Raw genomic sequence first — 13,528 nt, 5'->3', positions numbered from 1 at the left:
AATAAATACTACAATAAACTATATATCTTAGTATATATTATATATATTATGACATGATAATATGTTTATATTATGTATGCTAATATAAATGAAAATATACCAGGATATTTATGCAAATTGCTCCCTGGGGAGGAGGGCGGCTCTGTGGCACAGTGGATTAAGCCTTTGCCTGCAGCTCTGGCATCCCATATGGGAGCTGGTTTGAGTCCCGGCTGCTCCACTTCAGATCAGATCCCTCCTGGTGGACTAGGAAAGCAGTGGAAGATTGCCTAAGTGCTTAGGCCCCTGAACCCATGTGGGAGACCTGGAAGAAGTCCCTGGCTCCTGGTTTTGGATCAGCCCAGCTTTGGCCATTGTGGCCATTTGGGGAGTGAACCAATGCATGGAAGACCTCTCCCTCTGTCTGTTTGTAGATCTGCCTCTCAAATAAATAATAAATAAGTCTTTAAAAATTTTAAAAATTACTCCTTGCTTATGTCTGCTGTAGATTATCTCTTGGCTAATTCATAGCAAACACATGAGTAGAATGATTTTTTTGTCAGTTTGTTTTCAATGTAGTTCTGTTCCCAAACTTAATGTTAAATTGTACAAATGCATAGAAGGCGTGTCTTCCCTATGCAAATATGTCTCCCTTGGGCATGCTGTGAAGATGTTTTTTACAAATGGGAGAGAAGTCAGGTGGTTATTTCTCAAATTTTTATCAGCTTATTGGAAATCAACTTGTCACTGAACTTACCTGTGATTGCCCAGAGTAATACTAGTCTTGGTAGAAAGCACAGGCCACAGCTTCCAACAACTGTCATCTGGGCCCCCAGCTCTGTTGTTTGCCAGCTATATCATCTGGAGAGAGCCTTTTAACTTCTCCATTCTTCAGTTTCATCATCTGTATAATGGAGACAATAATTCATTTCAAACAATGTGGTGTACATTAAATGAGAAAATATTTGAGTAATCCTGATGATTTTAGCCAAATCTGTGGAAAAATTAAGTCATCAAAGTGATAGACATTTTATTATCATTCAATGGAAAAAAATTTTCTTAGAGTTACTGAGTAGAGCCAGCAATGCAGAGTAATGTATAAATCTATCTCCAGGGATGCTGGCATGCCATTTTGGAGCATTGGTGTGAGTTCTAGCTGCTCTGCTTCTGATCCAGCTGTTTGCTAATGCGCCTGGCAAAGCAGCAAAAGATGATCCCCGTGTTTGGGTAGCTGCCACTCTTGTGAGAGACACAGATGGAGGTCCTGGCTCTTGGCTTTGTTTGGCCTGACCCAACTCTGCCCATTGCAGGTATCTGGGGAGTGAGTCAGCAAATGGAGGATCTCTTTGTCTCTGTCTCTCCTGTTTTCTGTCACTCGGCCTTTCAAATAAATAAAATTAATCTTTCCTTTAGAGAGTTGTTGGCTTTCATTTGTATCCAAACTGAGGAAAAGAAACTATGAAGAGAAATATATGTCACAGAATTCTTATAATGTGTTGGCTTAATTACTATAATTTAATGAGTGGTAATCAGCAGTTTGCTTTGCTTTATTTAAGTCAGAGGAAAATATAAAACCTAACCAGTAATTTTGAGAAAGAATATCACTCGTGCAACAGAATAAGGTTAAGTTATGAAGAGAAGTGAATGTCAATATGTATTGCTATGTTATTTAAATTATATTGTATATACACTTTTTTCTTACTCGCTTTGAAAACTTTGTGCCTTTATTTGTGTCAGAAGGATAATATATTCTTGTTTTGAGGTGTTACAAGAAATCTTTGCACAAAAATAATAGGGTTTTCCAGGACCTTATGAAATTAAGAGGAAGGGAGAAATACATATGTTCAGAGTCTAGAAATCTGCCCAAGGCATTCATTACCAGCGAGTTAAACAGAATTCTGACAAGCTTGGTCCCACCTGAAATCTGCCTTTCCCCTGTATAATTATTGGGCAAAACTGCCAATAAATTTTAATGCAGCTTTAAAAACTATCTAGTTTACTTATTTACTTTTAAAAGTATTTTCGATGAACAATTATTGTACATAGCGTTTTTTTCTTTACATATAATTAATCAGATTCATAGTCTTGCAAATTCTACAAACACATTCATTGAGAAACTCTACATACAAATACTGTCACATTTCTTCAATCCTTTTGAGCCTTTTTCCTCTGAGATTGATTAAAATTGAAAGATAACCTAACAAGCAATTTCACAAAGTCCCTGAAATGGCCATTAGCAAAGCAGTCTTCTTCAATTAAATCTTCAGGCTAGTGAAGTGAAAAGGCAGTTGATTTATCCACTACTGCTCTTTAGACATGACATGACCAAATAAAGTCTCTGTCAACAAATGGAGAGTGCTTATCACAATTGGTTTATTTGTAATGCTAAATTGTGAAAAGCAATTATTTTTCATAACCCATCTGGAAACAAGTGAGAAATTTGACTCAGATTTCTATTTTATTTTCAGAGTGGGCCTTTTGTATAATGCATTTCATAATGTATTTTAGTGGATCTTCATGAAATATTTTTTCACCAGCCGATTAACATAACTGATGCTTCATTAATTTCTTCCTCATAGTTTAAGGAATAGCCTGTGTTAAATTAATCATGTGGCTTTGTATTTTCAATCACAATATGCAAATTTAGATCAGATTTCAAATGAATCTTTTTTCATGAAATGTAGTAATTTATTAAAAGAAAGAAATAGGGACTGTCACTGTGGCATACAGGGTAAAGCTGCTGCCTGCAGCTCCAGCATCCTGTATGGGCACCAGTCTGAGGTTCAAGTCTCAACTGTTTCACTTCTGGTCCAGCTCCCTGCTGGTGCACCTGGGCAGGCAGCAGAGGATGGCTTAAGTAGTTGGGCTCCTGCACCCACGTGGGAGACCTGGAGGAGGCTCTTGGATCCTGGCTTCAGATCAACTCAGTTCTGGCCATTGTGACCATTTGGGCAGTGAATCAGTGGATGGTTGATTCTCTCTCTCTCTCTCTCTCTCTCTCTCTCGTGTGTGTGTGTGTGTGTGTGTCTCTGTGTGTGTAAGTAATAAAAAAATTGAACTGAGAATCTAGAGTCATGTAATTTTTTTTTTTTGTGGTATTTTATTTTTTAATTTTGTATTTTTATGAAGGGAAGAAATTTCATGTATATACAATTTATTTTTTTTTATTTTTTTTTTATCTTTTATTTAATGAATATAAATTTCCAAAGTACGTCTCATGGGTTACAATGGCTTTCCCCCCCATACCGTCCCTCCCACCCACCACCCTCCCCTTTCCCACTCCCTCTCCCCTTCCATTCACATCAAGATTCATTTTCGATTATCTTAGTATACAGAAGATCAGCTTAGTATACCTTAAGTAAGGATTTCAACAGTTTGTTCCCACACAGAAACATAAAGTGAAAAATAATAGATGATTTTTTTTAAATGATGATGAAATCAGATCAGACCTATTGTCATGTTTAATCCCAGTGAGAGTCAAGTTGGGAATTGATAGTTTCTTTTCTTTTTTTTTTTTTTTTTTTAACAGAAGATCAGTTTAGTGTACATTAAGTAAAGATTTCAACAGTTTGCACCCCCATAGAAACACAAAGTGAAATATACTGTTTGAGTACTCGTTATAGCATTAAGCCTCAGTGTACAGCACATTAAGGACAGAGATCCTACATGAGGAGTAAGTGCACAGTGACTCCTGTTGTTGACTTTACAAATTGACACTCCTGTTTATGGCATCAGTAATCTCCCTATGCACCAGTCATGAGTTTCCAAGGCTATGGAAGCCCCTTGAGTTCTCCGACTCTTATCTTGTTTAGACAAGGTCATAGTCAAAGTGGAGGTTCTCTCCTCCCTTCAGAGAAAAGCACCTCCCTCTTTGAAGACCTGTTCTTTCCACTGGGATCTCACTCGCAGAGATCTTTTGCCAGAGTGTCTTGGCTTTCCATGCCTGAAATACTCTCATGGGCTTTTCAGCCAGATCCGAGTGCCTTTAGGGCTGATTCTGAGGCCAGAGTGCTATTTAGGACATCTGCCATTCTATGAGTCTGCTGAGTATCTCACTTCCCATGTTGGATCACTCTCCCCTTTATTTATTCTATCGGTTAGTGTTAGCAGATACTAGACTTGTTTATGTGCTCCCTTTGACTCTTAGTCCTTTCATTATGATCAATTGTGAACTGAAATTGATCACTTGGAATAGTGAGATGGCATTGGCACATGCCACCTTGATGGGATTGAATTGGAATCCCCTAGTATGTTTCCAACTCTACCAATTGGGGCAAGTCAGCCCGAGATAGAGTCATGTAATTAAGTCAAGGCTCAATTCCAGTCTGTGATTCTGACCGCAAAATTTTCTTCATATTTTCACTTATAAAATGTAAAATCACCTTTCAGTTGTTTTCTTTTTTCCCTTTCCTCTAAAATGTCATGCTTGGGTTGTGCACTTGATGCAAAGATTATGGGAGTGCCAGGGTTCAGGTCCCTGCTGTGCTTCCTAGTCCAGCTTCCTGCTAATGAGCACTTCGGGAGACATCAGGTGGTGGCTGAAGTGGTTGGGCCCCTCCCACCATATGGAAGACCCAAATAAGGTTCATGGCTCCTGGCTTCAGCCTGGTACCTTGCAGCCACGTGGGAGACCAAGAAGAAGCCTCAGGCTCCCAGCTTCGGATCAGCCCAGCTCCAGGCATGGCAGCCATCTGGGCAGTGAACAACCAGATGCAAGAATCTCTCTCTCTCTCTCTCTGCCTCTGTTTCTGTAACTCTGCCTTTCAAATAAATAAATACATCTTTAAAAAAAGTTAAGTGAGAAATCTTCATTTATTTCTTGTTATAGGACACACAGAAGCAAAATTGAAAGAATCAGAACAACATCATTAATATGTCTATTGTCCAGCTCCTTTTTTTTTTGGAAATCTGGAAAATTCACTCATCTTTAAGTTTCAATCTACCTTAAGAAAGTAATTACTTTCACTCTCTATTTTTTTTTAATTTTTAAGCCTACTACAAATGCAATTTAATTACACACATACATTTCAATAAAAGTTAAAAAGTTTCAGTCTTAAACTTCTTTTTAAGATTTGTTTATTTATTTGAAAGTCAGAGTTACACAGAGAGAGGAGAGGCAGAGAGAGATAGAGATAGAGATAGAGATAGAGATAGAGATAGAGATAGAGATAGAGAGAGAGAGAGGTCTTCCTTCCGCTGGTTCACTCTCCAATTGGCCCAACAGCTGGAGCTGTGCCGATCCAAAGCCAGGGGCCAGAAGCTTCTTCCGGATCTCCCATATGGGTGCAGGGACCCAAGGACTTGGGTCATCTTCTACTGCTTTCCCAGGCCATAGCAGAGAGCTGGATCGGAATAGGAGCAGCTGGGACTAGAACTGGCACCCATGTGGGATGCTGCCGCTTCAGGGGCCACAACGCTGGCCCCTTAAACTTAAGAATAAACTTATAGAACTTACAGAAAAACAACTTACACAGCAAAAAGGGGTGCACTGGGGAAAAGGTCTAATAAAGAATAAATATGAAGTCTTGGGAATGTCCCAAACTTACTACTAATAGCCATGGACAGTTTCTTTGTTAGTAAAATTGGTGCACAATTTCTTTAAAATATAAGGTAATATAAATTATATCAATTATATTTTAATATGCTGTGGAAATTATATATATATATGTGTATATATAATGTAAGATATACTTTGAGCAAATTTAAAATATTGTTTAGGCTGGCCAGCATTGAGGCATAGTGGGTAAAGCTGCTACCTTTTACAATGGCATCTCACATGGGTGCTGGTCTGTGTCTTGGCTGTTCCACTTCTGATGCAGCTTGCTGCTAATGTGTCTGGGGAAAGCAGCAGAAGATGGCCCAGGTGCCTGGGCCTCTGCCACCTATGTGGGGGACCTGAATGAAGTGCCTGGCTCAGCCCTGGTCTTTGGGGTCACTTGGGGAGTGAACCAGAGGATGGAAGATCTCTCTCTTCTTTCTGTAACTTTGAAGTAAATAAAGATTTTTTGAAAATGAAAAAAAGATATTGTTCAGGCTATGTCTATGTAAACCACATATGACCTTGTAGTTAGCAGATCTGACATTTATCTTCTAGTTTGCCTGTCTAGAAATGAAACAGGAAGGCAATTTTTGAGGTAGCCCTAGTGTATTATTTCATATTAAAATAATCTTTTGACTTACGATGAAAATCCTGGTTCTAAATAATTAGGGTCTGTTTAACCCTAATGCTCTAAGCAACAGCTTAAAAGGCAGATAGGTTTAACAATATTGTGTTTAAATAGCAAAATAAGGAAAATTTTAAATACAAAATAATGATGTAAAGCATACATACAAAAATTTTGAAGTAGGAAAAAGAAAAGCAAATATATCAAATACAGAAAAACTCGAAGGAAGGGATGTTACAGGAAAATCTCTGGAAAGGCACTGTCCCCAGCAGAGCATGCTTTGATGTGTGTAGATTTATTATTAGCTAGAGGATAATTACTTCATGGTTTGAAAGCAGTGAGAAGCAGCTTAGGGTTTGTTTGGTTTTCTAAGGAGATCAGAATGATCTACCAAAAAAGGCTTGGAAAAAAGGCCAAACAAAATTCTGGTAGAGATGGCCTACAAAATTAAAAAAAAACATTGAATTCAGAAAAAATAACATCAACCTACTATTCAAGAATGATATAAAATCTACAGTGGCATGATTATTTAATGACACATCTCACGTCTCTCAGGAAATAGAGGTCTAGCAACTGAAAAATCAGACAACTCCACATTACTATAAACAGAATTAGTGAAAATTATTTTCCTCTTTCTTTACATTTATGTAACTTTTATTCAGTTTTTTTTCTGGGTTATAATAATTTTCTTGGAAAAAGCCAGTGACTTCCTGAGAAAAAAGATGAGAACAGTTCGAAGGAATTGATTTCATAGACTAGACCCTTTCTAAATCCTTATCAGAGATTCCAAATAGTAGTAGTAATAACATTGAGAATTTCCAAGGATCTTCTTTCAGATGCTGCTGTGTACCAATGTAAAACCATCATCACTACAGTTTCAGTTTAATTGCTTGGGAATTAAGGGTATGACACTTGAGAACTGTATAGTTTCCAACTTGATTTCATAGATTAATAAGTAGTTTTGCACCACCTGCTCTTGTTATTGAAAGTTCAGAATTTGTTCTGTTCTTGCATATTGTTTTATTTCATAATGAACATATCCAACTTTCTATGCTTCTTTATTTTATTGAAATTTCAAAGACACTTCTCTCTGATTAAGTTCCAGAGGTCTTAATGGTTGATAGACTAATCAAATGGAACTAGTAGAAGATGGCAATTTTCTTATATTTATTTTTTTCATAAATCAGTGCTAATTATTTAACTTTACTGAGACTGAAAAATGTTAATATCTATAATTGATACAAATTTTAAATTTTTATTAGAGTTTTAAAGAATGTCTAATTTTATTATTTTTTTAAAAATTTATTTATTTGTGAGAGAAAGACCAACTTATCTTCTAGTCCACTCCCTGAATGTCCACAACAGATGTGACCAAACTGTGGCTGGAGATAGAAGCCAGGAACACAATCCAGTGCTCTCACATGGGTGGCAGAAACCTGCTTACTTGAGCCATTGCTGCCTCCCATACCCTGTATTAGCAGAAAACTGAAGTCAGTAGCTGGAGACAGAAATTGAACCCGAGCACTTCAATGTGTAGATGGGCATTCTAACCATTAGGATATAGGCTGGCTCCATAACTGATGTAAAATTTTACATCTCATGTAAGATATTATATTTTACAGTCTACAGCTTCCTATAATGCAAGTTTAAATTCCCACTAATTCCAAAATTATTATGCTTTTGGGTGTTCATGATGACATTATAAAATTAACTATGAAAGAAAATTTAATAAAGGGTACAGTATTTACCTTATAACTATTCCTTAGATGATTTAAATTTTCCAGTAAGCTCATGTAATTATTCATGATGGCATGAAGGATTATTTTAGAAGTCTATCTTATCAGCTTATATATTGAATTAACATGTACCAGTGGAAAGAAGTAATTGAAATTATTTCGTTGCTTTGAAAAGGAATAAAATCATTCACAAATACATTTTTAATGCATTTGCAAGTATTTCCATCTATATTGTACTCAAAATCAAATATATGGAATGCTATTGACACTTGGTTCTTTCTTTGTCTTGCTGCTGAATGTTTAAAATGTTATTTTTGTGTAAATATTAGTCTGAGTCCTTCGTTTTCCTAGTAATTATATTTTTCATAGTGCCAGAGTCTCAGGATGGATTTTAAAGTATATTAATATATATTTTGCATGAGAATTCTGTTAACCTATCTCAAACTGGAAGCTCTACCTCGACTTTCCTCAACTTCATGGCCAACATCTCAGAAATCAAAGGTTATTTGAAGTCAGTGGTTCTTCTTTTCTTTGCAGAGGATTTAAATTATTGTGATCAGAATCTAGGAAAGTAAATTCTGAAAGCAAATACAGTGGGGCTAATTAAGACTTCTACCAGTAAGGCTGTTCATGACATAACCTGCTTGCATCTCACTGAGCCAAAAATCAATACACCTCACAAACGCTGACTAAGGTCAGTTCTGATGGTCAACATCAGTGTCACATAAACGAGCTACTCCCTTTGTGCTAGCCAACCTCCCTCCAACAAGCTACACAAAAATCCACTCATAAAGGTGAAGTCTCCAAGGATCTGCATGTTAATAAACTTTCCTTATGCATTTTATGAACCCTAAAATAGAGAATCACTGCCTTAGTGGATAGTTTTAGTATGGTTATAGGAGTAATAATCAAACTGCCGCAGGAAAGAAGGTGCATAAAGTTTGCAAGTATTGAGGCAGAAAGTTAAAAACCGCATGGAGAAATTCTGAAGGAAAGGAGAAACGGAATTTTTATGTTGTTAAGTATGAACTGCACTAACTAATCAAAAAATCAAAAATTTTTAGAAAACTCTGCTCCTAATTCCTGCATGCAAGGAATTTTTTATACTCTGCTTTTGTGTAATTGGTAGAATGTGTCTGAATTAATAAAGGGATAGCAGTTTGAGTTCCACTGCAATGTAAATACCAGAATGTCTTTTCTTTTACCTATCTTTATTGCATTTTGTAATGTTTGAATCTGGGTAAATGTACGTATTTCCTCAAACTTTTATCTTTAAAACTTTTCCTGAAAGTGATGATAACATATATTGTACCCCTGTTAATTTACCATAATCTGATATTTTTGTTCTTTTCAAAATGTGAAGGAACTCACTATTTTTAATAAATCAGAACTCTGGTGATTCTCTCTGGACAGCTGGCACTCGTGTTTATAGCCTTAAAGGGAACGTGTTAACATCTGCGTTTGATGAATGACTCCATGTGTATTGTAGTTCTTTCAACAGAAATTGTTTGGAGGTTTGGAGAGCTAGTGATAAATAATTAATGAACGCAGAAACAATAGGCTCACTTTATTGCCCAACTTAGAAGAGATACTCAGCATGAGCTGTAAACCAAGCTTTCTTTCCTCTTTTGTCTTCCTTTTGACTAGTCATTTACTTGATTGCAGACTCTGCCTCTCAGAAAACCTTAAGGCCTATAACATATCTTCATTTTATCTTGTCTTTAATTCATTTTGTCGAATGAATATCATGAATATTGAAAGTTTCTGTCCTTCAAACGCCACTGAGACATGACTTTGGGAGGCAATAGCTTATATGTGGATGGGTAGTTGTGAGCACATCTACTTACTGAAAGATACTTTTTTTGGTTTTATAAAGGAATTGAAAAATTAGAGCAATTAATGGAAGAATTCTGTGTAACTTCTATATAAATCTTAGAAGCAATGTATGAATATAACTAGTGACAGTTTCACTGACATAAGGATTCATTTCTAAAGACTTGCTCAAGATTGGAATTCTTACAAGGCTATAGTAACTGAAGTTTAATATAACCCTTTATGAATAGAGGGATACAATCACTGAAAAAGAGATAATTTAGTATAACATAAAATCTTACAAGGAATTATGTATGCTACCAGCTAAATGGATACAATGCACAAAAGGGTCTTCTATGACCTTTAATATAGGTATTATTAATTAAAAATAAATTTTCTTATTCAAAAAGTCATATTCACTCTTATGTTAATTTTTATAACATCCTGCTGAAAGTTTTGAATTCAAAATATCCCTCAAGAATGAGTCATTGAGGACCTGTATTGTGGCACAGCAATTTAAGCCACTGCAACATCAGCAATCCCATATAAGCACTGGCTGCTCCACTTCTGATCCTGCTCCCTGTTATTGTACCTGGAAAGGCAACAGAAGATGGCTCAAGTGCCTGGACTCCTGCCACCCACGTGGAAGACCTGGATGGAGTTCCTAGCTGCTTAGTTTGACCTGGCCCAGCTCCAGCCCCAGTCCCAGCCATTGCAAGCCATTTGAGTAAGCAAGCAGATGGAAGAGCTCTCAATCTCTCTCTCTCTCTTTCTGGCTCTCCCTCTAGCTCTCTGTAACTCTGACTTTAAAATAAATACATCTTTTTAAAAAGAATGATAGTAATTTAGATTATGAAATCTATGGATCAGGAAAATCTTAATAAATAAGTATATTAATATATATCATTACTATATATCTCTATATATTCATATACATACATATATCTTTATACCAGGCACACTATCACAAATATTATCTAATCTAACCCTCCCAATAATTTATCTAATACGTATGATGTCTGTTTTAAAGATGAATGGAAAGAAATTAGGAGACTATATACTTTTCTCCAGTTATCATGGCTGATGAATACCATAATCTGGACTCATATCTAGAAATAACTTGCTCTAAAGTTCATGTTCATTCTATTGTGTTTCCTTGTAGAACACCTGACTTTGCTTTGTATGATATTAATACTGTATTCATGATGACACAAGACTCTCCTGGCATCAAATACTGTAAAACATACTATCATTCTATAGCACACGGTAATCAAATAATAATGCTATATATATTTTTTTTTGACAGGCAGAGTGGACAGTGAGAGAGAGAGACAGAGAGAAAGGTCTTCCTTTGCCGTTGGTTCACCCTCCAATAGCCGCCACGGCCGGCGTGCTGCGGCCGTCGCACCACGCTGATCCAATGGCAGGAGCCAGGTTCTTCTCCTGGTCTCCCATGGGGTGCAGGGCCCAAGGACTTGGGCCATCCTCCACTGCACTCCCTGGCCACAGTAGGGAGCTGGCCTGGAAGAGGGGCAACCAGGACAGAATCTGGCGCCCCGACTGGGACTAGAACCCGGTGTGCCGGTGCCGCAAGGTGGAGGATTAGCCTAGTGAGCTGTGGCGCCAGCCAATGCTATATATTTTATAATACTTATATTACAGTTTGGAATGTAATTTATAATCATTTTCATAGTTTTTCCTTATTTTCTTTCTAAAAAATCACTTCTTTATTTTTAAGTTGATAAATAAAAATTACATATATTTATGGTGAACAGCATATGATTTTGAAATATGTATACATGTTAGAATGTCTAAATTGGGCTAATTAATGTGCATAATTTCGTGCACTTATTTTTTAAAAATCTACTCTGTAAGCAATTTTCAAAAATACATGTCATACATAGACCTCTTGAATGTACTCTAACTGAAATTTTGATCTCCTCTTTTCTGCAATCTATCTATCCATCCACTAATTTGCCAAGTATTTGTTTACTATCTTACTAAACATTGTTGCATTTATAATGAAAGCTGGAACTGTATCACATTGAATATTGTTTCTTCCTTGGTGTCAATCACAGTGGAACGGAAGTTCGTTTAATAGAAAATAATGTAATCCTTTAGTTATGACAGGATTAATATAGGGAGGCAGACTAATGCCCAAGATTGTTGTAAATCAGTAAAGTAGCAATGGAACTGTTAATTAAAAGGAATTTACTGGCTCAACTTTTAATTTAATGACTCTTTGTACTTATGAAGAGTGAATACTCAGAGAAAAAGAGGTTCTTGGTAAAGGAAAATTGTGATTCTTGTGATTTACTTTTTCAGGTGAGAATCATCCTTTGAACAAGGGTTTCTGCTAATATTGACTGAATTTCTACATTATAGAAATATTGAATCAGTGTTTACTACTGGAAACAAACTATTTTCTACCTATTTAAACAGTTCCATTCTCTTTATTTTTTCTTATGAGTGAAAATGTATGGAGAAATGGAAGTAGAAGGCAGGAAAAAGAAACTGAAGTGCTAGTTTTGACTAATTTAATCACTAGATCTAAGATTCTGAGTGCTATTTTGAGTTTGAGCCTTACTTACCTAATATGGCGTTATAATATGGACTTGTCTATGAAAAATTTTTGCTTGATTTACTGAAAATCAATCTATCAAGGATAGAGTAACATAAGCAATGGCTTTTTATGATATGTTTTATTCTTGTTTCAATCTGATTAAACTGAGCAGTAAAATAAAGCTAAAATAGTTTACTCAAACTAATGCAAGTAGCAGAACTGGTGTTTATACATGTCTAGTCCAGAACTAAATGTTCTTGCTTTACTGGTAATTAGTGAGTTGGGTTTTGTTTTGGTTTTTATTATGTTTATACAAGTGAAAAATCATAATTCCCCACATCAATATTAAGTTTATATTCTATGGAAAAATCTGCTGGATTCTTTTCCATGGGCATTTTAATTTGCATATTGAACTGATCTGTTAATTCTGGTAGACTTGAATAAAGGATCACTTCTTTTTTAGGTTTACGCTATTATTCTAACTTTATAGGATTATTTCAGCCCAGTCAAATTGTTTGCTATTCCTCGATAAATTTGTTTTTTAAAATCACCTATATTTTCATACAGGCACTTTTGTGTATGCAGTCAGATGCGCCTTGATACCTAATATAGATATATTATACAGTAATCTTTTAAAATATCTTTTTGTAAAGATTTATTTTATTTTTTATTTGAAAGGAAGAGTGTCAAAGAGATAGGGAGAGATCAAGAGAGAAAGAGATCTAACAATGTTGCTTCACTTCCAAAATGGCCACAAGAGGCAGCTCTGGGCCAGGCTGAAGCCAAGAACTTCGAACTCTATTCATGTCTCCCAAATGTGTGGCAGCAACCCAAACCATCTGCTGATTTCCTAGGCACATGGCAGAGAGCTGGATCCCAAGTAGAGCACCAGGGACTCAAACCAGCTCCCCTGTATGGGATGCTGCTACTGCAGATGGTGGCTTAACCTGCTGTGCCACACACTGACCCCCAGGAATATTTTGTTGCAATATTACATCAGTTATGAATTTAAATTTGTAATCTACATTTCTTCTTTATGTCCACGAAATATTTTGGTAGACACTGGTAAAATTGTTGATGAACTTCAGGTTATAATCAAAGCTTCCAAACTCATAGGCTTAGTTGGAATTTGTATTAGGCTTTACACATTGTTTGGGCTTCAAGGATTTTAAAAAAGAAACTGAAATTCGCAAACTTTAGGAAAGGCTTATGGTTTCCACTCTCTGCAATCACTTCAACCTGTTATTGGTTTGCAGTTAATTGCTTCATTTATG

Source organism: Oryctolagus cuniculus, chromosome 11 (assembly GCF_964237555.1).
Source record: "Oryctolagus cuniculus chromosome 11, mOryCun1.1, whole genome shotgun sequence".
Classification (NCBI taxonomy): Eukaryota; Metazoa; Chordata; class Mammalia; order Lagomorpha; family Leporidae; genus Oryctolagus; species Oryctolagus cuniculus.
The sequence above is the reverse complement of the archived record's forward strand: the minus strand, read 5'-3'. Positions refer to the sequence as shown.